Below are 23,597 nucleotides of genomic sequence, written 5' to 3'. Positions count from 1 at the left end.
AAGACAGCACAAATTCAAGATTTATTCAAGGCTGGCCACTTTTACCACAAATCACCACACTAATGGGGAATGTTTGTGTGTTCCAGTCAAACTGTCCAAGTGAAACCACACAGTATACGCAACATGCAATAGCAAAGCTCTACCTTACTGCACCAGTGTTGATTTTAGCAGGAGAATCCTGACAACTGATCCATACCCAACACAAAGAGGGCAGGAAATTATTTGTGCAAATACGACCCTATAAAAAGAAAAACTAATAAAGGGGGCTTAGTGAAGCAAGCTCCATTTTACAGTACATTACACACAGAGACAGTGACAGAGAGAGCAGAGGTGATAGCACTGAGGAAGGCAATTGTGTTGTCGATGAATCTACCCGACTTTCTTACTTCATCATTTATCTTCTTTCAAATGGTGCAAACTTGTACTCTTGCTGGCTCTACCAGTAGCCTAAGCATGTCTCAAGAGGTTCCTTGGTTCTCTTTTGATAACAGGCAATGAGCAATGAAGCATACCTTCATCTGTTCCTGATTGGTTATCCAATGAAAATAAAATTTAGTTTTTACTTGCTGATAAAGGCTTATGAAGAGATGTTATCTTCCACTGGAAGATATTAATATACTCCATCAACTTTTTTTTTTTAAAGAAATCAGCCTAGACAATTTGGAATTTAAGTAAAAAATAAAAATAAAAAAAAATAAAAAAATAAAAAACGTGCCGAAATACAAAAACAAACCTTGACTTATTCATTCACTTACAGCTTTACCTCTGTAAGCAACTCTGGTTGATTAATGGGAGTATCCGGTCTGTCCTGCAGAGGAGATAAGCAGCAAATCTCTGCTCCACAAGCCCTTCACCATGACCTTGAGAAAACACTGCACATGGAAATAAACCCAGGGTTGCTATTAGCTCAGCTCTCTCTCATTTGGCCTAGCTCCAGTGTCAGACATACTGTCTGGCCAAATTCACATTTACAGCCTCAATAACTACTTATTGAGGAGTGGTGATGTAGATATTATCTATTTTAGAGTAGAGTTAGAGTAGTACCAACAAAAATATTGTAAGTAGAATTTAATGTCTCCATCTAGTCTCCTTCACAGCCCTCCGGGGCTGCTTTCTGAGAACAGTGTATCTCAGTACAGTCTTCTTTGTGTCACACTGGAAAGTGTACACATGCATTTCGAATCAGCTTAGGCTTTACATTTATTGGGGTTGTAGATATTTTTGCAACTTTTCTCTCATGCTATATACACAGTTTTGGAAGAACAGCTTACAACAGCGGTTCAGTTTCTCTGAGCTCAGTGTGACTGCCTACTTTCCCCCGACCTCTGCTGCTGTTCCTTGAAACATGATGCCGGCTGAAAATGTGACCCATGCTTCCATCAAGACTTTACATTATTCTAGCCTCAAGTTCTTTATATTTTTGTTTATTTATTCATTTATTTATTTTTTAATGAATACAATTTTATATTTGGAGTTGAAATGAAGAACTGACTTCATTTGAAGCCATTTTGTGGAGTAAGTGAACAGAACATCACAGCTCTGCTGTAATTCTGTTATTTTTTGTTTTGTTTTTTTTTTTTAGGTTTGCTGCACACCGCGGCATAACTCTGCTGGCTTCCAACAGCAGTGACTGAAAGGTCAGTCTGTCTGTTCGCGTCACAGCATGGTAGAGGAGCTGTAAGGTAATATCACTTGAACAAGCTGTTTTTCACACATTACACACGAGAAAGTGTAAGGCCTGATTAACCAGTGAATAAATAGACAAGACTAGAGAGCAGTAAATGTTACTAGGTACTAGGTTAACAGACCCACCATGTTGTCCTTCCATGAAAAAAAAAAGATCGGGTTATAGATTAAACCTCTTGTTTTTGCTACAAAGCATGCAACACAAGGCAAAGGAAAACCAGTTGTTCAAAACAACCTTGTGTTATATTTGTTATTTCCAACAACTAAGTTTGGAATGCTATAAAAATGTTCTCTAGCAAGTTCCAGGTATGCACTTCTATTAAAGAGTGAGCACAAAGCCCTGCAAACTGGTAACCAGGCACAGCCATCCTGTCATTTTTTTTGTCACAAAGAACCTTTTGCTCACCGAAGGAATCCTCAGCTTGCTGCGGCTGCCACTGCTGTTCTTGCACAGCGAGCAAAAGGTCATGAAAAAAGAAAATATTCACACAGTTTGTTCTCGTGCATGCTGGGAATTCTGCTTGGAATCAGCCAGCAACATCTCGGTTACAGCTTTCCAGATCAATGCACAGTTTAGTCAGAACCTGTTATCACTGTGAGACCTTTGTGTTGTTCTGACTTGTGTCCTTAAGCACTCTGGTACTCAAGTTAAATAATTGTGTATAGAGTTATTTGACTTTGAAAATCAGCATCTTTGCTTTTACCTTAGATTAATTATTTAATCGTATGAAGTCTCTGAATGTACAACCCAACATACTCGAGGAAAATCATTAACATAACTCAGGTTATTATTGAAATTAATTGGTCATAAACATATTTGAAGTCAATTGTATCAAAATTAGTCGTGTATGTTTTTGTGTGAGGCACAGTTAGAAAGTCTTTTATTTTACTTTTATCAGCTGGACCCTTGCTAAGATGACTTCACACATTTTTATGGCACATAAGTGTTTTTTTGTTGTTGTTGTTGTTGTTGTTGTTTTTCATAATATTCTGTAGCTTCTTTCCACAGTCGAAAAACAATGTGTTGACATTATGAGATGTAGCAATATTAAATTAGAGCAAACTAATTGCTCATAAACCAGTGTTCTTTATCACATACATAAATACACGACGTTTGTATATATTTCTTACTCTTAAGCTATTCTTAGAACCAATATTATAACCAGACTAAACATTAAAGGAAGAATTAATAACAGTTAGTAAATAATAAAACTAAGCATGAAATTTGTTATTAATCAATCACCAGAACCTGATAAATGTTAACAGGAAGTGAGTGTCTTACTTCAGTCCGATGTGGACTGTTCTGTCGCTTTTCTCCAGGGCCCAGCTTAAATCTTGATGTGAAGTTCTCACACTCCTGACTGATGAACTGGTTCTGTCAGCCTAGAGAGTTTCAGTTCACTTTAATGAACTTATAATGTCTGCATAGAATTATAAAAACATATGTGGATCTGTTACTTTGCACATCTTAGCTCCCCATGCAGGAACAGCTAATCTGTGTCCGTCTGTTTTTGATTCAACATGGACAATCATTTCTCCTAAATCCCTTTTCAAAGCTTTGATCATTATTTGAGAGTAAAAGGCAGAATGTCGGGGCTAATTTTTCCACCTCCACCTTTAACCTATTATTTTATATATCTGTCTAAAAAGTATAAAACTCTCTTCAAGTTCTATTTATAATCTCCCAACTATTTTTTTTTAATTATTTTTGAAAGTTTGTGTCCTGATAGTAGATTAACAATATGTTCTCCAAAACATGCTGTTGTCAAACATATTTTTGTGAGTTTTTCTCAGGCAAAGCTAAAGCTAGGAAAATGGAGCACATCACCCCAATTCCAAAGTCCTTGCAACAACTTCCTGTGGCTCAGAGAACAGACTTTAAAATATTAGGTATGTTTGTAAATAATTGAATGGCTTAGCCCCAAAATACATTAAAGATCTGTTGTCGTAGCAACCTTCCAGAACACCCGGATCTTCTGGTTCAAGTCTATTCTCAATCCTAAGAATCAGAACCAGAACCAGACAGGGAGAAGCAGCATTCACTTCTCTAATCTGGAATAAGGTTCCAGAAAAGTGCAGAAATGCTGAAAAAGGCTGAAAACAAATTTGTTTAAAGTTGCCTTTGATTAATAATATCATTAACTTTTCCTCACTTTGCAACTGCAATGTGATGTCAATGTGATGTCTTAGATTATTTTTGTCTTTTGCTTATTTCCCCCCCTTCTTATCATGTGAAGCACTTTAAATTGCCTTGTTGCTGAAAATGTCATATTGAAATGAAAGTGTCTTGCCTTCCCTTATCCTGCCGTTGATGAGGCTTGGTGCAGAGCAGGTGTGCTGGAGCTCCCTGCTCAGCTCCGTCCTCCAGGGAAATCCTGCAGCTCCAGCACAGACAGAAACACCATATAAACACAAACAACCCCCAAAAAAACAACACACGGAGAACAACACATTTAAGAATCAAAGAAAAACGATTTACAGTAAAGATGGACAATTTTTCTCACTAAAAATGATGCTTTAGCTGTACGTGCTGTTGCCATGCTCCTGTTATATTGGAAAGAAAGGCCCATTTTTGCTCACATTTCCAAAAAAGACTCACAGCTCAGCTCAGGCCTCCAGGGAAAACCGTTAATTACAGCATCTTTACACAGGCTGTACACTAAGATATATTAGACATTAAAGTAGGACAGACATTTACAAAGATTTGGTATCTGCATATGCTCACAGCACTGCATTTGCTTTGATCGTGCAAGAAAAATAGTGTTTCCATAATGGAACGGAATATTATCTCAAATTACTGTGTGTTCATTTAGGCATTAATTATTCTCATTAATTTGAAAAATCCAACATTGTAAAAATATTCTTTTTTTTTTTTTTTTTACTTTTTTTTTAACATGAATTCATTATATTACACTACACAGATCTCTAACACGACTTAGGTCTCAACTTAGGTGGTTGAAAGTACATTTGAAAAGTGAGATATTTCATAAATGTCTCACTTCACCTGCTCTGCTACCAGGTGACGGTACACCTGAAATNAGTCATATGCTTACAGGCTATCATTAAAGCTATTACCAGAGTTTCCACGGACGCCCTCCAGCAGAGATGATGATATCAGAGCTGTCAGAAGCTGACAAAGGAAGGACAGCAATGTCTGCGTCTGGAAAGAGTGTCATAGGAAAGAGGTGAGGAGATGAAAGAGGAATGAGGATCTGAGCAAAGGTACCTTCAGTCAGCCTTAGGCTATTCCTTCTCTGTTCTTGGGCCCTGCCTCTATTTTGAACACCTGGACTAGTCGCAGTTATCTCGTCTCTCTCATTAAATTAAGTTCTGATTAAAGCAGTTTTCAGTATTTTAATTTTGTTGGAAAGTATAAAATAAGATTTTCTTCAGAGTGGACTATTTAAGAAAATGGCTTCATGGCCTTGTCATCTCCTGCTTTGATCCTAGTTATAAAACAATGCATTAAAGTCCTGTTTAGTCCAGTTCTGGTCCAGTTTTCTAATTGGTAAAAGTTTTAGTTCTAAGGAAATCTTGCTGGTTGCATCAAGTCACTGACTTTGAAAGTTGACAGCCGCTTCCATCATGTTGCACTCTCTCATAATGTGCATCCATGCGGTGGCAGTGGGAAAGAAAACCTTTTAATCGGAAGAAACCTCTGCGAGAACCAAGCTCGGTTTGAGTGGTATTCTGCTGCAATCAAATGGGGATTTTACATGTCAGAGCAGACACACAGCATCCACAGAAGCACTGATCCCACAGTACTTTCAGTGATAAAGGAAAAAGTAAATAGTTAATGGTAGAAGAAGCTCTTTCACCGACTTCCTCAGGGATAGAAACACAGCTAAACAGAAATGCTTTGAGCCAGTCCAGCCATCCAACAGAGTACATAACAGAGTTTGCACCTTCATTTGCAATGTTTAAGAGAGAAAGATATTCAAACACAGAAATATATAGTCATGCATGTCTTCTGGAACAATAGGCAATAGGTTAGCCCAATGGCTCCCTCCAGGAAGGTGTCACAGCTGAATTGAACACCAGGCCAGGTGTAGCTTTTCTGAGGAGACAGCTATGAAGGCGAATGTGACTTGCAACACAGGGAATGTGTGAATGAATGTGATGTAGATTCAAGGAGAGTGAGATTCTTCCTGTAAAGTGCTAATCTTCTTTGTCATGCTCTGTGGGAGAGGTGTTATTGTGATAGGTGTTTGACAGAACTAACCGAGAGAGACAAATAATTAACATGGATTTATTAGGGAGGACCTCTCTCAACATAATTTTACAGCTTTGTTCCCAGGATACGGCACACTGCAGATCAGTAACATCTGTGCAAAGGTGGCCGTAGGACTTTCACTGCAGTTTTAAACAATGTCTTTCAAAGACACTCCTCTGGATGACTGCATGTCAACCTCACATTAGCTGTTTACTTAACTGTGTGCTCCAGAACCCCAGCTGATAAGAGCAGATGTGTTAATTGTGTGTTTGCTGACTCCACTACTGAACATTGTTTTACTGTTTCGGGTCATCTGTGATAATGAGCACAACTTCCCTTCAGCTAAGAGAACACCAACAGATATTAACATATCCGTTGGAAAGCTAAAACCCCCATCCTGGATTTTTTTTTTTTTTATTTTTTTTTTTAGGGTGTTTGACAAACTATATCCTTTCATAGTGAGTATTTGTAAGCAGCTTTTCCTTTGAAAACATGACAGCTGATCCCTGGCTCCAGGTCTTGGATAATACACTGGAAGAAAGTCATCCTTTTCTAACTTCTATTAAGTAAGGATTATTGCATTTCCTGAAGAGAGCTGAATAAAAATTGAAAAGCAGTACATTCCTTGGAAGATGAATTAATGCTGAACAAGTGCTAGGGGAGTGTAGTAAGACATCAGTCTGTAGTAAATCTAGAAAAAAAAAACCAAACCACATAACTAAAAAATATAGTCATTGTGTAGAACAGCACGGTTTTCAACTGATTTGCTCATGTAAGTAGATTCATACCAAATATTAAAATGTTAATGCTTATTCTTATAACAAAGGTGACAAAAAGCATCTGCCTTTTTTGCATGACAAATGTGTCACCTAAGACCTGTTTTAATCCTTGGAAAGACGGTGAAGGCTAAATCAGATTGGAAGATAAAGCCAATGAAAATATGTATCTTGCCACAGATTCTTAACAGCAAAGGTCTGAGTTCAGCAGAAGGACTGAAGTTTCAAAACTGAGCTTTGGGTAAATAAATGCAGTGAATGAGAAGGTCGCATGAATGGTCCCACAGGAGATTCAACGATTTCTTAAACATGCATGAATAAGTCAAAGTGACACTCCAGATATGTTTTGTGATGAGGGATTGACATTATAACATACTGGAAAGCTAACAAAAGTCAGTTTTTCATAATACCCTCCTTTTGAGTCATAGTCAAAACTTATTTTTTTTCCCTATAATTGAATTTTATGTCAGCTATCATCTTCCCATTAATTCTGACCAAGTTCCCTGTTCCTGCTGAAGACAAGTATTTCCAAAGCCTGATGCTGCCACCACCGCATTTGTGAGAACAGTGTGTTCAGATTAGACTGCAGTGTTTTGTCATCAATGTTTCTTTGCATATAAGTCAAAACTTTACATTAGAGCAGTGGTTCTTAACCTTTTTTGAGGTACTGAACCCACCAGTTTCATATGCACATTCACTGAACCCTTCTGTAGTGATACATATTATTTTTTTCCCCCAAATTCAAGACATAAACTGTGTCTCAGAGACTCTCATGATCACTAGGTAGAGTTTCTGAGAACAGTTCTTCAAAATATTGTCAGTGTTTTCAGCAAAGTTCAGCTGACTGTCCAGGAACGACCTAAGGTATTACAATTTGCCACAGTTTCAACAGGTTGAGGTTGAGAGAAACTGGAACCACTTTAAGGTCTTGTTTAGCTCATTTAATTACCTCTACATTGTTAAGAGAATGAAAAATTAATAATAAATAATAAAGACTTTGCGATATTCTGATTTAGTAATGGAATTATGTAAATTGTGTTACCACCCCCACGCCACTAGAGGCAGTACCAACCCCGAAAAGATGCGACTAAGGAGCAGATTTAGAAGTACACCGAAAGCTACAGAATTTGGTAAAAACGGTGAGTTTTGCTGAAGTATTTAAAGACACAAGTTCAAATCCATGCTGAGAGTNTGCATATAAGTCAAAACTTTACATTAGAGCAGTGGTTCTTAACCTTTATTGAGGTACCGAACCCACCAGTTTCATATGCACATTCACTGATCCCTTCTGTAGTGATACATATTATTTTTTCCCCCAAATTTAATACATAAACTGTGTCTCAGAGGCTCTCATGATCACTAGGTAGAGTCTCTGAGAACAGTTCTTCAAAATATTGTCAGTGTTTTCAGCAAAGTTCAGCTGACTGTCCAGGAACGACCTAAGGTATTAAAATGTGCCACAGTTTCAACAGGTTGGCCATTGAGAGAAACTGGAACCACTTTAAGGTCTTGTTTAGCTCATTTAATTAGCTCTACATTGTTAAGAGAATGAAAAATTAAGAATAAATAAAAAGACTTTGCGATACTCTGATTTAGTAATGTAATTATATTAGTTGTGTTACCACCCCCACGCCACTAGAGGCAGTAACAACCCCGAAAAGATGTGACTAAGGAGCAGATTTAGAAGTACACCGAAAGCTACAGAATTTGGTAAAAACGGTGAGTTTTACTGAAGTATTTAAAGACACAAGTTCAAATCCATGCTGAGAGTGGAGCTCCTTCAATCAGTGCTCCTCCGCAGTACTGATTGGCCAAGCAATGTAACGTGATCCTCTGCAGCAAGTGATGGCAAAGCGGGGCGCGTCATCACAACTTTACACAAGAGTGTCTTTACCTCCGTGGCAGAGGCTCCGCTGAACCCCTGAGACCGACTCATCGAACCCCTGGGGTTCGATCGAACCCAGGTTAAGAACCACTGCATTAGATTCAAACCACTTACATTTTTGCAGGACACGTGTAGTCACACTGAAGTTAAATAAGAAAACAAGTAGGCTCCATTTATATATAATGGAGCCCAGTTTTTGTAGTGAAGGGGGTGAATACGAACACGTCACACTTTTCAGATTTCTTTAATTTTAAATGTATGCATTTTTTCTTAAACTTCGCCATTATTTCCAGTTTTGTGTTGGATCATCACATAAAATCCCAATAAAATGTACTGAATTGTGGTTGTAACTAATTAAAACATATTTCTTTGCATTTTACATTACTGTAGGATCTACTAGCACATGATAAGTAAGTATAGTAAGTTAATTTCTATATTCTCAAAATATCAAACACATTTTTATTTTGCTTTCACACTAGGTTGTAGAGACCCCTTTAGTTGCTGCTGTTTTCTCACAAATGTCAATTACTTTGCTTTGATGGATCACTTCTCTTAGTAAACAATAAAGGATCTCCTGGGGATAAAAAAAATGGAGTGAAAGACTCAATACACAAGGAGGAACTCATATGTCTTTTTCTCATATTTACCTCTTGTCACCATCTCTTTTTGTGTAAAACACCAGCCTCACGTTTGTAATGAAATTAAGCATGGGAGGTCAGAGCAGTGGATGTTGAATAAGTAGAATTGCAAACTGTTGCGCTGTGACTTAACATTTGTACTTTGATACTTTGAGATTTGAAGCAGGAGAACAAAACCTTACAAATATTGGAGCAATGAGGAAGGTAGGGTTAATAATGTAGCAGAATAAGTGAGGCACTTATTCCAGGTCAGAAATATAGGAACATATTTATATTGTAGTGCTTGTGCATAATTTAAGGAACTTCAGTCATAAAATTTAAGGATTTTATTTAGCAAGAGGAAATAAAGGAAAAAAAATGTTATCTTGTCACTAATGACTGAACATTAAAAAAAAAATCAAGATTTTTGAATTTACCATTTACCATTTTCAACCAAATTGCACAATGTGTGATGGAAAAGGATTTTCTTTGGTAATTTTTCTCAACCAACTCACGGGGCATTGATCGCTAATGAGTGTACTGCACAAACAACGCCACGGGGTAGGTTGTTTTGTTTTTCTCGTGACTGGATGATCTGAGAATTCAGTGGCATTCTAATAACTAGATCTGTTGCCGAATAAGCTGAGCCGCACTGATAATTTTGGGCAACCATGTGTTCACAGTGTGTGGCATATGATCATTACTCTCCGCAGGTGGTCTGCATTTTGCTGCAACCTTCCATTTAGACAGTTAGAAATACAATACCAATGAGAACGGAGAACAAAACCCTAGAAAAGCATAAAAAAATACAGTTTGAAAAACATATGAGGGCATTGGTGAGTAATACAAAGCTCTCTGTTGGTTAATATTTAATCCCTTTCTACCTCTGTTTCATGCCAGAGATGTTAGTAATATTTATTTGCAAGGTAAAAACAAACATCACAGTGATGTGTTGCACAACAGTGAAGCAGGAATAAGTACCAGTATCTCTGCTGTATTCAGTAATCCGTTATTTATAGAGAAAAAAAAATTCTTGAGACTCATTGTCTCATTTATAAAAGAGACCCATTATGTACATCACAAAAAACAAGAAACAATACCTCTGATCACTTGGATTTTGTTATACTATCAAGCCAAGATTCACTGTGTTCCAGCTTCATATTGTAAAGCTGTGAGAATATATTAAAGTATATTAATTGAGCTGGCTAACCGCTATTAGTAATACAAGCTGCACTTTATGTTATACAGTAATACAAGTGTGAGTGCATAATAGACTTTCAGGCACTAAAGCAACATGTTCACAAATGGAGGTTTTGTGGTTTATGTGCATTAGACTCGGTTAATGACATTCAGATCAAGCAAAGTGCAAATAAATAGTTTTTGGGCGTTGTTTCTGTTTTACTATGGCTATCACTAAATGTTGTACAACAACTTTCCCTCCTGAAACTTTGGCTTGGAAAACCTCTTTCAATTCCATCAAAAATTTCAACCTTTACTTATTTAATATGTACGTACCATGCTTATATTGTAGGTATTTGAATGCTTGAAATGTCTTTGATCATAACAATATTTCTCTAAATGTGCAGGTCATTTGCATGACACATACTGTCATTAAACAGCTGTTTCAGACACTATTTATTTAATCACCCAAGGCTGATTGAAGATCTAGAATGACAAGATTTAGGAATGACATCTCAAAATGCATGGTGGTTTGCAGGGGTGGATACACTTTTGTCCAACTTTGCAATTGTGAAACAGCAGGGAAACACTCTTATCATTTCACCTTCGCCCCTTTAAACCACATAGGAAGAGCAGAAGTGAAAACTGGTAGCAAAAAGGAAGCCTGCAGATGATTTAAATGGTTAGAAAGAGCATTTTCTGGTGCTGCATGACCCTGCTACTCCCAGGCAACCATCTAAGGGACATGCTGCTTTGCACTGATGGGCAGTCTGCAGCAATACTGGTGAAACCCTGTGTGGTGAAGAAGAGGACTGCTATTTTCCACCCATCAGTCACAGGAGAGCAGTGACTGTCTTAATGGAGAGAGGCCTTTGTGAATTTCTAACGGATAAGGGTCATGACCCTGTGGGAATAAGTGCTGAAGTTGAATGTTCTTGGGGCATCAGACCTTGTAGTCAGCACTAGAAAAGCAACATTGACTCCAGTGCTCAAAAAGATAAAAATAATATATTTTGTTTATTTCACTGTGGAGTTATTAAATAATTTATAAGGGAACATTTAGGAAAACAGGTGTTACATGTTTTATCACCTGAGACCATTGTGGTTTAGCAAACCTTTTTCACTTAATGCTATTTTGTTTAGGATTTAAAAGTAATATGTATAAATGTTAAAAAATGTCATGAGAATAAAAGTAGTTTTAAAATTATGAATAGTTTTGAGCCTATGGAACTGTACATTCAGACTTTCCAAATGTTTCTTAATTTACTTTGAGGATACATTTTGTTTATATTTTTAAATATAACTTTTCCTTAATGCTTTGATAGTTGGAGAAGGAAATTCTGTCGATCCAAACTTTGGCTTTCATGCAAATACAAGCACCAAAAGAAATAAAATAAATGGACATCCATGTTTGTGGGATTTAGTCAAACTTTTTATCATCTACTAACAATATTTCAGCACACAAAACAAATTCTCTTGGAAAAAAAATTATCAATGTTAAAGTAATAAAAAGATTAAGACATCCAACGACAAGACAAATGGAAGAAACCGGATGATGTAATATCAAATCTGTACCTGAACCTTGACATTTTTGCCATTTCTTTTTTATGAAACTTTTCATTAATCATGATTAGAGAGGGAGTGGACCAATAACCGCAGCTCTGTGCCTACAGGGGTCTGACCTGTTTACTACCCTCACTGCAGCTCTGTCTGCCTTGCCTAACACAGTTATCCATCTCTCAGCCTCCATCCGGCACCCACTCTCCCATTTTCTTAATGATCACCTCCCCTGAAGCTCCAACTCGCCATGCAAGGAGGAGGAGGTGTGGATTTCTCTCAGTAAAAATCTGCGACTTTTTCGTTGGAAAAATCATCAGCGAAAAGATAAAACTATAACTTTCAAGGGTAAAATAAATTGCTGATGAACAATACTGCTCAAAAAGGTTTACATTTTATTATGTGTTTGTCTCTTCAACTACACTCAACTGCATCACTTTCTTTGTCTTGTCCATTTATTATGGGTTATTCATTAGACTGACTTATGTTATTTTAATTCAACAGTAACCTTGCCCTTTTGCTTTGGTTTTATACATAGCACCCTGCTTGTTAGTAAGTTAATGCTCCGGCTGAGTAGCTAATTGTGGTGTCAGAGTTTTATCAACTGGTTAAGCCTTAGCCCTCATTAAGTACATGAATGTAGGGTTTATGTCTCTGGACTTCTTTGCCAGACACAGTAAAAATTCAGTATGTTTGGCTTTAATTTATCTACCCATTAAATCACCATTACACACCCAATTACATTAAGCAAAATGTATTACATAATGGCAAAACTCCATTTTGCATGCTGATATTTTCCCTGCAGAGAGACTAAGCTTTAACTATGGTTAGCTGTGTGCTGTAAACATTGTATTTCCACAATGATTAAGTTGTGTATGAATCTTATTTAGAGATCAGCATTTCAATAACAATAATAATGCATTTGCTCACTAAAATACTGCTGCAAAAAAAGACTAAATAAGTCCTGTGTACATTCAGCCTCTCAAATAACTGAGGCGCTGCAGAGATCAAAAATTAAGGCTGATAAATCCCTCAACGTAAGAGCTATCTCTCATGCGGTTTTCCGATCTTACCTTTGTGGAAGAGTGTCACAGAAAAAGTTATTATTGGGGTAAAAAAAAAAGAAAAAAGAAAAAAAAAGTCAAGATTAAGTTTGCCACAAAACATGTAAAATGCCACATGGAGTTGAAAACTGGCACTGCACATTACTTTGAACACACAAGCCACAACGTGAAACATTGTGATAGTAACATCATGCTGTGGGAATGTGTTTCTGTAGCACGTAAGGGGAAGAGGAGTGGTTTAGATGAAAGCATTTTCATGTGTTCTACTGTTCTAAGAGTGTAGAACTGCAGTAAATTCAGCTGAGATTATGTGACAAGAAATTGCTGTTTCCAGGTTCTCTCTATCCAATCTGACTGTGATTGACCTATTTGCAAAAAAAAAATGCATTATTTTGTGTTGCTCCATCACAATACATCCAAATAAAAGTATTAATTTAATTTTTCCTGTTTTGTTTATGTTTTTAGTTTTTTCTGTTTGTTTGTTTTCTCCTCTTTTATTTTTAGCTTGGAACAATTAGTTCAGACACAACAGAGTTCAAAAGCAAACTAAAAGTCACAAAACTGCATAAACACGTCTCTGTGCATGTTTTACTTTCCGTCATTTAATTAGCCAATAATGCATATTCAGAATTTTTTAAGATTAATAGCTGTGACACATAAGGACACATTTTCGCTTACTGAACTACATATTTATTTTACGTAGTGCCAACGATATCAGTCAGTGTACCAGTTAAATAATGACGAATACAGAAACCAGACATATGTGAATATTAAAACTGTCACGGTAACGATGCTTTCAGTTTAAAAAATATGATAAACACATACAATTACTTGTGTTTGCACAGGCATTATACACCACAATAATACTTGTAAATATTGTGCAGCATGGAGCAGTTTGTTCACAACAGATGTTCAGGCCTCATATATTCCCTTGGTTGTTTATTTTTCAGAGGTTAAATTAACCCAGCGTGGAAACACAGAAAGCTTCAGCTAAATACACACTAGATTAATATCAATCTGGTTGTCTTTGCAACTTTTTTTTGTCTTTCAAAGGCATTGGAATTTACTGTGATATTTACATGTTTTTATAATGATATTTTATTATTACACAATTAAATATTTAAGCAAAATTCATTTTTTTCTCCTGCTTCCTCTAGGATCTCTTACTGCAAGATCAGAACTTTAACTTTGATTTAGTTATTGTGCATCATTTAAATGCTGTAATGATGTGATCACAGCAAGTTTCAAAAAAAAAAAAAAAAGATCATACGTAGAGCTAAACAGCACCAGTGACGGTCCCTTGCTGTAATTGGGATTAGCCTTTAAACAGAACCCAGGAGGAGGTTCTGGGATTATAAAAGGACAGAGTTTGTATTTGACTGCAGGTTGGGGAGGTGCCAGATGCCTTGAACCAACTCTCTTTTAATCTTGAAAGGCGGTCATGAAGGATGACCAAAGGGGTGTCCGTGCTGTGCTCTAAACCAATGCCTATGGAAGTTCGTTATGATGGGATACAGACCAACAGAAAGTGGCGCGCTCCAAAGGTGTGTGTACACACTTAACTTCAATGATGACCTGATTTTGGGACTGCCCTCTGCTGCATCCAACCTGGTTGTCTGCGTGCTTGACTTAACCCAATTTAGCCTCACTGTGTTAGACACAGAGAGGCTAATTACGAACCTCTGCTGCAGGCAAACAGATTGCATTATTGCAGTCCTTGCTTTGAAAGGTGAAAGACATCACGTTTTTGTTTGATGTGAGTTTGGGGGAGTCCATGTGTTTTAAGGCCAAGCTTCACATGACATATACAACAATTAAAATGCTAGAAAAATTACGTGCAAAACCATAAATGTGTTGCTCTTGTTACTAAAGAAAGCCAAAAACCAAACCAAACTATTACACCTTAGACCTGCACACAAAAATGATGGCAGTTGGCAGCACATTTAAGGATGGTTATGGAATCTGAAATTCCCTGGAAGCAATGCCAAAGAATATAATATACTTTATTGATCCCAAGGAGAAATTGCTAACCAGCTAGTCTATCCAAGGCGATTAATATTAGTAAACATATAACCAAAAACAATATAACATTTATAAAAAAATATATATACATAAATGTGACATTGTGAGTAATTTTGTTCCGATGTTTGGCGAAACAAAAGTGACATTGAAGGATGGATTAAATTTCTGCTAATCTAATACAGGGTCTTGCAAAAATATTCACACAACATGAAAATGTTTTTTTTTTTTCTTCTTCTTTTTTCAAGATATAACTACAAGTTCCACTGGACTTTACCTTTATTGAATGCAAGGCACCGGCATAATGGTGTGGATGACTGTAAAATGAATGTAAAGCATGTTTTTTATGCTCAATATACAAAAACTAATTAATGTTGGAATTGAAACTGAATCTGTGCTTTACATCTTGTGTAAAAAGTATCTCTGTTTTCTACTTTTAAATAAACATGGATTTATAAGCAAATGAATGTAATTTAGCTGAACGTCAGTCACCTTGGGGGTGTCGAAAGCATTTTTTCATATGATATATCGCAGCTCGCAATATTCCAAAACTGTAAATAGTTTTCTTTTTTTTTTTTTTCTTTCTTGTCCTTCCTAAATATTCTGTGGGCCTCTGGAGAAGGTGATCGTCTGGTTGCTGTTCTGAACTGTCATGAGGAAAGCACTGGCGCTGCCGTCTCCAGACTCCAAGCAGGGCAGACTGCCATCACATTGATAAAGTGAGCCATTTTGTACACTGGCAAGATTACTCTCAAGGACAGAGATTAAAGTCGCTTCTGCTTGACTTCTAAGCCTCCAACACACAGATACAAAGATGGAAAAATATCTATGAGGGGAAAGACAGAAAGAAGAAGAAGAGGAAGATGCATACTTAAACAGATTTCTCTCCTTATGCATTCATCCATCACATTATTATTCTGTATAACACTGCAACACCAATGAAGAAGCTGGACACAGCTTAAATCCTTCCTTAAAATTCAAACTTCACTAGTAATCTAAATATGAAGAGAGGCGATAACAAAAAGACAACCAGTAGTGTATTTTATGAATTTTCACAGTAATACCACTTTTTACACAAGGCAAGAAATTCCAAAATACCCGTGAAACTTCCCCGTTTCAAAAATGCTAACATTATTGATTTCAAGAATCAATTCCAAAATCCAATCAGAGAAGTTAATGAAGTGAAAAGCATTCTGCAAAATAATATTACTTGTTACTTACAGTTCCTCATGCAGCAAGTGTCACTTGCCAGAAGTTCAAGTCTCCTCCTTGTGATAAACAATATGATGAGTGAAGTTTTCCTCAGCACAGCATTAACAATTACTCGCTCTCTAAGACTCAGTGCAGCTCTTCTCATCTTGGCTGGTACTTATCAGAGCAGAAAAGCCTAATTAATTCATGGCTGGGTGATGTTCTATACAGGCTGCTTCAGTATGAATTATTGTGCATTGTTAAATATGTAAACAATTGACATGTAGGCCTTGGAAATAAGTGGAAAATGTGGTACGCATTAATTGAAATTTGATTTGAACCTTGTGTTTTTTGTTTTCCGTTTCTTTAATCTTCTGTTGAAATGAAAGATTTCTGTGCCCAAAACAAATTACTCAAGCTCCAATTAATTTTATGTGAATTCGTTTTTCATATTAGTAAATATTTAACTGTACAAGTTCAGTTTTTATTACTATCATTATTATTGTTGTTGTTGTTATTGTTATTATTATGTTGTTGTTTTTTTGTGCTCTGCAACTTCTCACATGTTCAAATCTGTGTGATGCAAATAGTTCTTGTCTTTGGGAATGTGACCCAGTATTTTAACGTAAACATTCATCCATCTGTTTTCTACACCAGCCATGCAGGTTTGTAGGGAGCTGGTACCTATCTACATCTCCCGTACATGCTGTTTTATGTTCAAGTAATGATAACTGATATAAGTTTAATAAAAGTTTTACGCACAACCATAATGAGGAGGGGGGAACCAAGAGCAGCCTTCACCTTCAGCGTCTTGCACATATCTCACCGTGAACAGACACAGAAAGACAAACCCTGGTCATAATGAGGTGTGTCTAGTTCGTTGTCCAACCAGACTTTGCTTAGAGAAGGAGCCACATCAGTCTGATTCCAACATTGCCTGACATGTTATCCCCCTTACAAATCTACCTCAACACACCACTGTAAACAAAAACACAGAGACTAATTAGAAACACAGTGAAGCTGTGCCAATTAATCCCCCTTGGCACTGTTTCCTTATTTGCTGCCCTCTTCTCCCCTTGCAGCTGAGCAACAACAACGCTCCACTTCACACGATCACCAACTAAACATAAAATCTTTCATTTATTCATTCTTGATTTAATGAAACATCGGATGTAATGCTATTTGAGGGTCATTAGCTTAAACCTTTCATGACTTCATGCATGATTGCTGATTAGAATTAGTAGTAAAATTAGAAAGGCAACAAAGTCTGTGAACCAAAGTGTGAAATATTAAAGAGTGCTTTGTATTTAAGTGTACTCTCGGTGTCCCTTTGATATTTTATTTTTATTGCATTTCTTACCAAACCAACAAAACAAGGACTTTTAAAGAGAAGCAGCAAGGGAAAATATCAGACTTCTTGTCCCTTTAGGACAAGTGTCTCTTGTGGAAACCTATTACTTTGTGCTGAACTGATAAAAGAAAAAAAAAAAAAAATCCTTGGAGGCCTTTCAAGAATGTGTCTGAATATCTCTTAATTTGTTTTTGGCTTTAAGGGGATATTGTTTATTAAAAAAGCATGAATATTTATGTGGTACAGACAGTATAAGTATCTATCAACAACATTCATGTCTTATGGGTTTCAGAAAAAAAAAATGAACTCACTCATGAACCACAGTAACTCCCTCTGTTCTTGATACATGTTCAGTGTGTGTCATTTTGAGATCACAGTGCCTAAAATGACAAAAAAATAATAAAATACTGGGAGAGAGGAGACATGTTTTAAATGGTGCAAAGAAGCAGGTCAAAGCTTGTAGGTCAAAGAGCTTTACTTAATATCTTATTCTTAAAAATCAGTTGAGACATGAACCTTTTTACTGAGAGCAACAACAAAAATACATAAATTCATTGGCTTTAGCTGACCTTACCCCTCAAAATCAGATTGAATGAGTGAGAAAAGACCCCTGCGTTTTCTTCCTTATGTGGTTTAGTCACAGAGATAAAAATAATCTGGAATCTGGGGAGGAAGGTGGAGTTCAAGAGCACTGGAAAGGTTGCAGTGTTTGTTCTCTGTGATAATAGCTATCACTGACATAAACTGAAACACTAAAGCCAAAAAAGTAAAGTAAAAAAAAAATCTGTTTCCAGGAGGCCTCATGCTCAAATGTTGTTTTAAAAAAAGTTTTATACTTGAAGCTTCACAAGCAGAGTGACTGAAACATCCAGTAATTGCAGTTAAGCCAACAAGAACCAGGCAGTGGAAATGAAAAGTTTTGTAATTGCTTTTACTCTGTTTTTTTATTATTTTTTATTTTATTATAACACAAAATGTGTTTTAAACCCTTTTAATTTATCCTTTCAGTATTATGGATGTTGAAATTAACTTTCCTGATTGTAAGAGGCAGAGCATCAACAGAAAACTTTAAATAGCAAGGTCATCTCGAGATGATTCTGGAGGAAAGTACCCTGCTACGCCGTGTCACAAAGATGGATGTGGTTCATTTACAATTCGGTCAGGTCCATTTGGAATGCTTTATCACTGAGAATACCTTTCCATTGGTAATACAGACATTAAAATTAGAGCAGGTTCAGCTGACCTGTACTGCCTGGTGAAGTGTTAAAGAAATTGGTATAATAGTCATCTTTGTCATATCATCAATTATGGGAACGTACTTACAGTCAGAAAACAGTAGTTTCAGATATTATTTTTATGGCAACTACTTTGGATACATTCAAGTTATGTCATTATTATTTTTTATTGCATAATCTGAGTTTAAAGGGTGTCTAGTGAACCTACAAATTGCCTGCTTGTGTTAAATAATCACTGCATGGCATTAAATGAGTTAAAACAGCATGTTTTATTTTCTTATAGATATTTTTTTTATTTGAGAAATAACTAATATTTTATTTAGGGAAAATAAGAATCAGAACGTTGAAAAAAATAAACATAAAAGAAAATACCAGACACTTTTTGTCACAATCACTGGTACAGCTTTGCAATTTGACATGTGAATTTTAAATTTCGTCCCTTAGGCACACAGCAGCAGGATGATTAATCGTTTCTCATAAAAATTAAGCTGTAGGCTTTTGGTTGCTGGATGCGCGCCGCTGCTCAAACAATATATCATGCATGCGTCCTGCCAAACCTTTGAACTTACGTGGCCAAATACAGCAAATATGATCTACCTTCTACCAAGAAAAGTTTAAATCTCTTTGCATGTCCTGCCAGCAGTGATATTTTTTTATTTTTATTTCCTGAATAAAAATTGATCATAATATTCAAGCAAAAAATAAAATATATATGTTGAAATGCCTGTGTTAACACCCTCAGTGTTTTATCCAACCTCTCAATCAAAAGGAAAAATATTAGTATTCAAGTCTCTGCTCATAATTAGTCAAATATCCCAAACGACAGGTGGGGTCAGGACAAGCCAAGGCATAGGCACAGAAAATAAAAGTTATGGGAATGTGGCCAGGTTCTAAGGCAGAGACATAATGTCCACAAATATTTTACTTCAGGTTAGACAAGGACATTTTTGTCCCCCACATTCTGCATGAGTGGCACAGCGGGAAACATTTGTTTATGATTTCTACATTTTCTTTGCCTGATTTGCTTTGCATTAAGCATGCCACAAAAAGCGCTGTGGTGCGCAGATATTGGTGTTTGCTTTTTCTTTTCAGTAGTCTCAGATCAGCCGTATGGAAGCGGAGCGAGGAGCGCAAAATCAAGAAGTGACTCCTGGTGCCGAATCTGGCCTTTCACCTGGTGACTGTAAATAACATTTAAGACTGCTTTTGTTATTGCTGGTGTAAATTGAAATACAATGTTGTTTCAACCTTGTGTGGCTGATGTTCTTTGGGTATCTGAGTTGATTGCTCCCCCTTGTGTAAAAAACAGTGGTGTTCGGGACAACAGTGGTCACATATTTTATCAAAAAGGAACGTGTCTTATCAGAAGAAACATAATGTCAGCTTCAGAACAGATGCAGCAGCTTTTGGTTTACATTTCAACTGCAGCAAGATGCTTAAACTACCACAAGTCTTTCATCAGACCCCCATTCAAGCAACAGCAAATTATATTTCCCTTTGTTTTGCTGTACTTTTGGGAGTAATCAAACAATCCATGTAAGAACGACGTTTCTTATGAGTAACATGCAGAGGAGAATCTTACTGGTGCAAAGAGAAAAAGGAGAAAAGATAGGTTATAAACCTGTAGGAAAGAGACACTAATCTCTACACTCTTTGCTTAAACAATTACCTTGAAGTAGTGATGATTCAGGAATCTACACTCTGGCTCTTAGCGGAGGGCAATAAAAATCACGTTTTATGGCATGGGGAAATCAGGGGTTGATGATCAGATCTGAGTTCGGCATCCAGTTTTGGGGAAATGCATTCAATCCATCATGAAAGTTTCACATAAAAACAGTTCATTATGATCTGTTACAGTTTGTTTCTCTTTAAACTGGTGACGCACATGTGGCTTCACAGTCCCGTCATTCCCAGACCTGACTCCCGATGCAAATTAAAAGCAGCATGAAATCATTTTCAGGGTGATAATGTGTAATAATGTGTAATGTTTCTAACACGCTATGCATTTTATTTTTTTTTTTACAGTTTTTATTAGCTGATGGTGTTTCAAACTTAACATGTTTAATAAACATTCTCACACTTGATGCCTGTGGTACTGATCCACTCGTCCATCCCAAAGCTCATCTAAGTTCTTTTACCCCTGTCTTGGTTTTATGTTTAATAGTGGGAAACTGTTGTGTGTATTTATTCGCTGATCATTAGATGCGTAAAGTTTAAGGATTATTACAGTCTTTGAATAGCCGTTGACTTGGCTCCCCTGCAAGCTAATTAAGAGTAAGATTTGGCCTGCACACTTCCACCTGCATGGAAGAGTCTATATAATGGACACTAACTTGCTCATTAGGTAATTAGAGCTCCCATGGGCGATAACACATTTTATGGCAGTTCAGCTGCTGTGCATTTCTTATAGACTGTGATTGTTCCTTTTTCTTTTTTTCTTTTTTTTTGCACTTAAACAGATTTTGGTAAAACTTAACAGCTCATGTGGAATGAACAGCAAAGAGTCAAAAATAGATGAGATCCTCTAGAGATCAGTTTTATGAAAATAAAAAAATGATCACTCACAGTCGATTAACGAGCTTACAGGATGCAAATTACCATACATTGCTATAGAATTATTTAAAAAAGGGATTGTATTGAGTCCATATCAATCACAATACACATACATACTTTTTAGTAAGTCAACATCAGCCAGGCTCCAATTGTCAGTGTTTTTTTAAAAAGAAAAACACATTCAAAAACACATTTGGGCTCACTGACTTCTCCAGCAGCATCAGAGTTAAAAATGCTTTTATTGCTTTATCGTATTTTATTTTCTGTTTGCATTCTCTTTGCATTTGCATTTGTATCATTTATTTATTTTTTTTAAATGTGGTATATAAAGAAGCTTAAATTTGTGAGTATAATAAATCTAGATAAAACAGAAGATCTGTTTATGAATCAAATTACTGAAATAATTTTACTTTTTTGACATTATTCTCCTGCTTTAAGATGCACCTGTATTCCTTTTTAAATGAGAAACAACGAGAATGGAAGCTTCTGCTCCGTAACCAAGGCAGCAGGAATTTGTCTTTCACAGCCTCTCCCCTTGGAAAAGGCATCAGAGGCCCCTCTTGTCTGTCCTTGTTGTCAACATTCACAAACAAGTAAGCAATTTAGGAATCATGTTCAGCTTTGTTGAGTTTGCCAATAACTGTTGTGCCTGTGGTTGTAAACAAGGTTTTACATTTATAAACAACAGTGTGCATGCGTGTGTGCGTGTGTGTGCCTCCGACTAGCTCACTGATAACTGGAGATCAGAGATCTTTGTTCAACTGACAGTTGTTGATGCAAAACTTTGTCTTCAAATCGGCATTCAAAATAAGACAGGAAAGGATTGGCTCAGAGAACAGGGGAACTGATTCATGTTTCTTCATCTGTGTCAGGATCAAAACATTGAAGCGCGAAGCAGGATGGTAATTGTGTGCTCAGTTTTCAAATTTAGAGCATGCTCCCCTAGTAATCACTACAAAATAAACCAGAAGTTCTCAAATCTAAAAATGTTTTATCTGAAACTTCAAGAATTAAGCCATGATTTCAAATTCCGATCAGAAAATATACACAACAGTCACAGCATTAGAACCAAATGTTACATATGTTGAAGTAATCTACAAAATCATCTTTTCTCCTCTAGATGACGTGGGACTTTTGAGAAGAAGCACTTTGGTTTTATGCATGACATTTATGTGATGTTACATAAAAGGTACACTACTTTCATCAAAAGACCATAATGACCAACAACCTGGGGTTTGAAGCGATAAGGCTGACAGAGCATACCAGTACAAATGGTTCTACCTCCATACCAAATGATACAAACAGTAAAGAGGCTCAGCTTTAAAGCCCAGTGGAAATGGCTTGAAATATAAAAATACGTATTTTTATGTGAAGCATATTGAAAATTGCCACGATTCAGGCAATTTATATGTCAGGAATGTCTATGTTTCTGAAAAATTGACTTTAAATCTGCAAACATTGATCCACTGTGGCTCTGAAACTCGTTTGGTGAATAAGGCTGAGTGAGTTCTCCACGTGATAAACTCCAGAGACACTTTAGGGTGTAAGGGAAAGAAAATGAGAACCACTGCCCAGATCTTAACCACAGGAAAAGTGTGAATTTTATAAAGTTCCTACATTTTAATAAAAATATGTACAATTGACTATTTCATTTTAGAAAGATCAAAAGGGTTTCTTAAATAAACGCTTTTACATTTGGTCATCACATCTTGAAAAATGATTCAAATCAGAGAGAACAGGTTATAATGGTGAGATAGTTGACTTTTAGCTAAATGTGCGTCTCAGAGGACACAGAAGCATTAAACTCCCTGCTTGGTGCCTTACCAATAAGTCTTCTGGAAGCTTGTACATGTAATCATAATGTGGACACATTCATTGTGAGTCAGTCTCACAGCTGCATCTGATCCACATGCTGTTGCTCACGTTCTCACAAAAACAAGGAAATGGGAGCACATCACCCCACTTCAAAAGCCCTTACACTGTCTTCATGTAGGTCATAGAATAAGCTTTAAAATACTTTTTGTTTATAAATCACAGACCTTCCACTCCTTCAAGTCTTCCGGTCCAGATCTACTCTTCATCCACAGAACCAGAACCAAACACATAGATGCAGCGTTCAGCATCTCCACGTTTGGTTCTGGTTCTATTAACTATTAACATAACTTCATTTCTCTACACTGTGCACCACAAATATGGAACAAACTTCCAGAAAACTACAAATATGTTAGAATACTTAGAAAATTCTGTAAGTTATTTTTATTGTTTAATGTT

At 36.6% G+C, this 23,597-nt stretch overlaps 1 long non-coding RNA gene across 1 annotated transcript; it reads right to left on the bottom strand.

Annotated features, from left to right (window-relative positions):
- Window positions 1-746: 746 nt before the first annotated feature.
- LOC107835612 (uncharacterized) lies at window positions 747-23,163 on the bottom strand. Its single transcript, XR_001661413.1, has 4 exons — window positions 23,151-23,163; window positions 7,890-8,008; window positions 1,392-1,397; window positions 747-757 (listed from the first exon to the last, which is right to left on the bottom strand). It is a non-coding gene; the product is annotated as an uncharacterized LOC107835612 (long non-coding RNA).
- Window positions 23,164-23,597: the final 434 nt, after the last annotated feature.

This window comes from Poecilia formosa, unplaced genomic scaffold (assembly GCF_000485575.1).
Source record: "Poecilia formosa unplaced genomic scaffold, Poecilia_formosa-5.1.2 Scaffold15, whole genome shotgun sequence".
Lineage (NCBI taxonomy): Eukaryota > Metazoa > Chordata > Actinopteri > Cyprinodontiformes > Poeciliidae > Poecilia > Poecilia formosa.
This window is presented reverse-complemented; position numbering and strand designations above follow the sequence as displayed.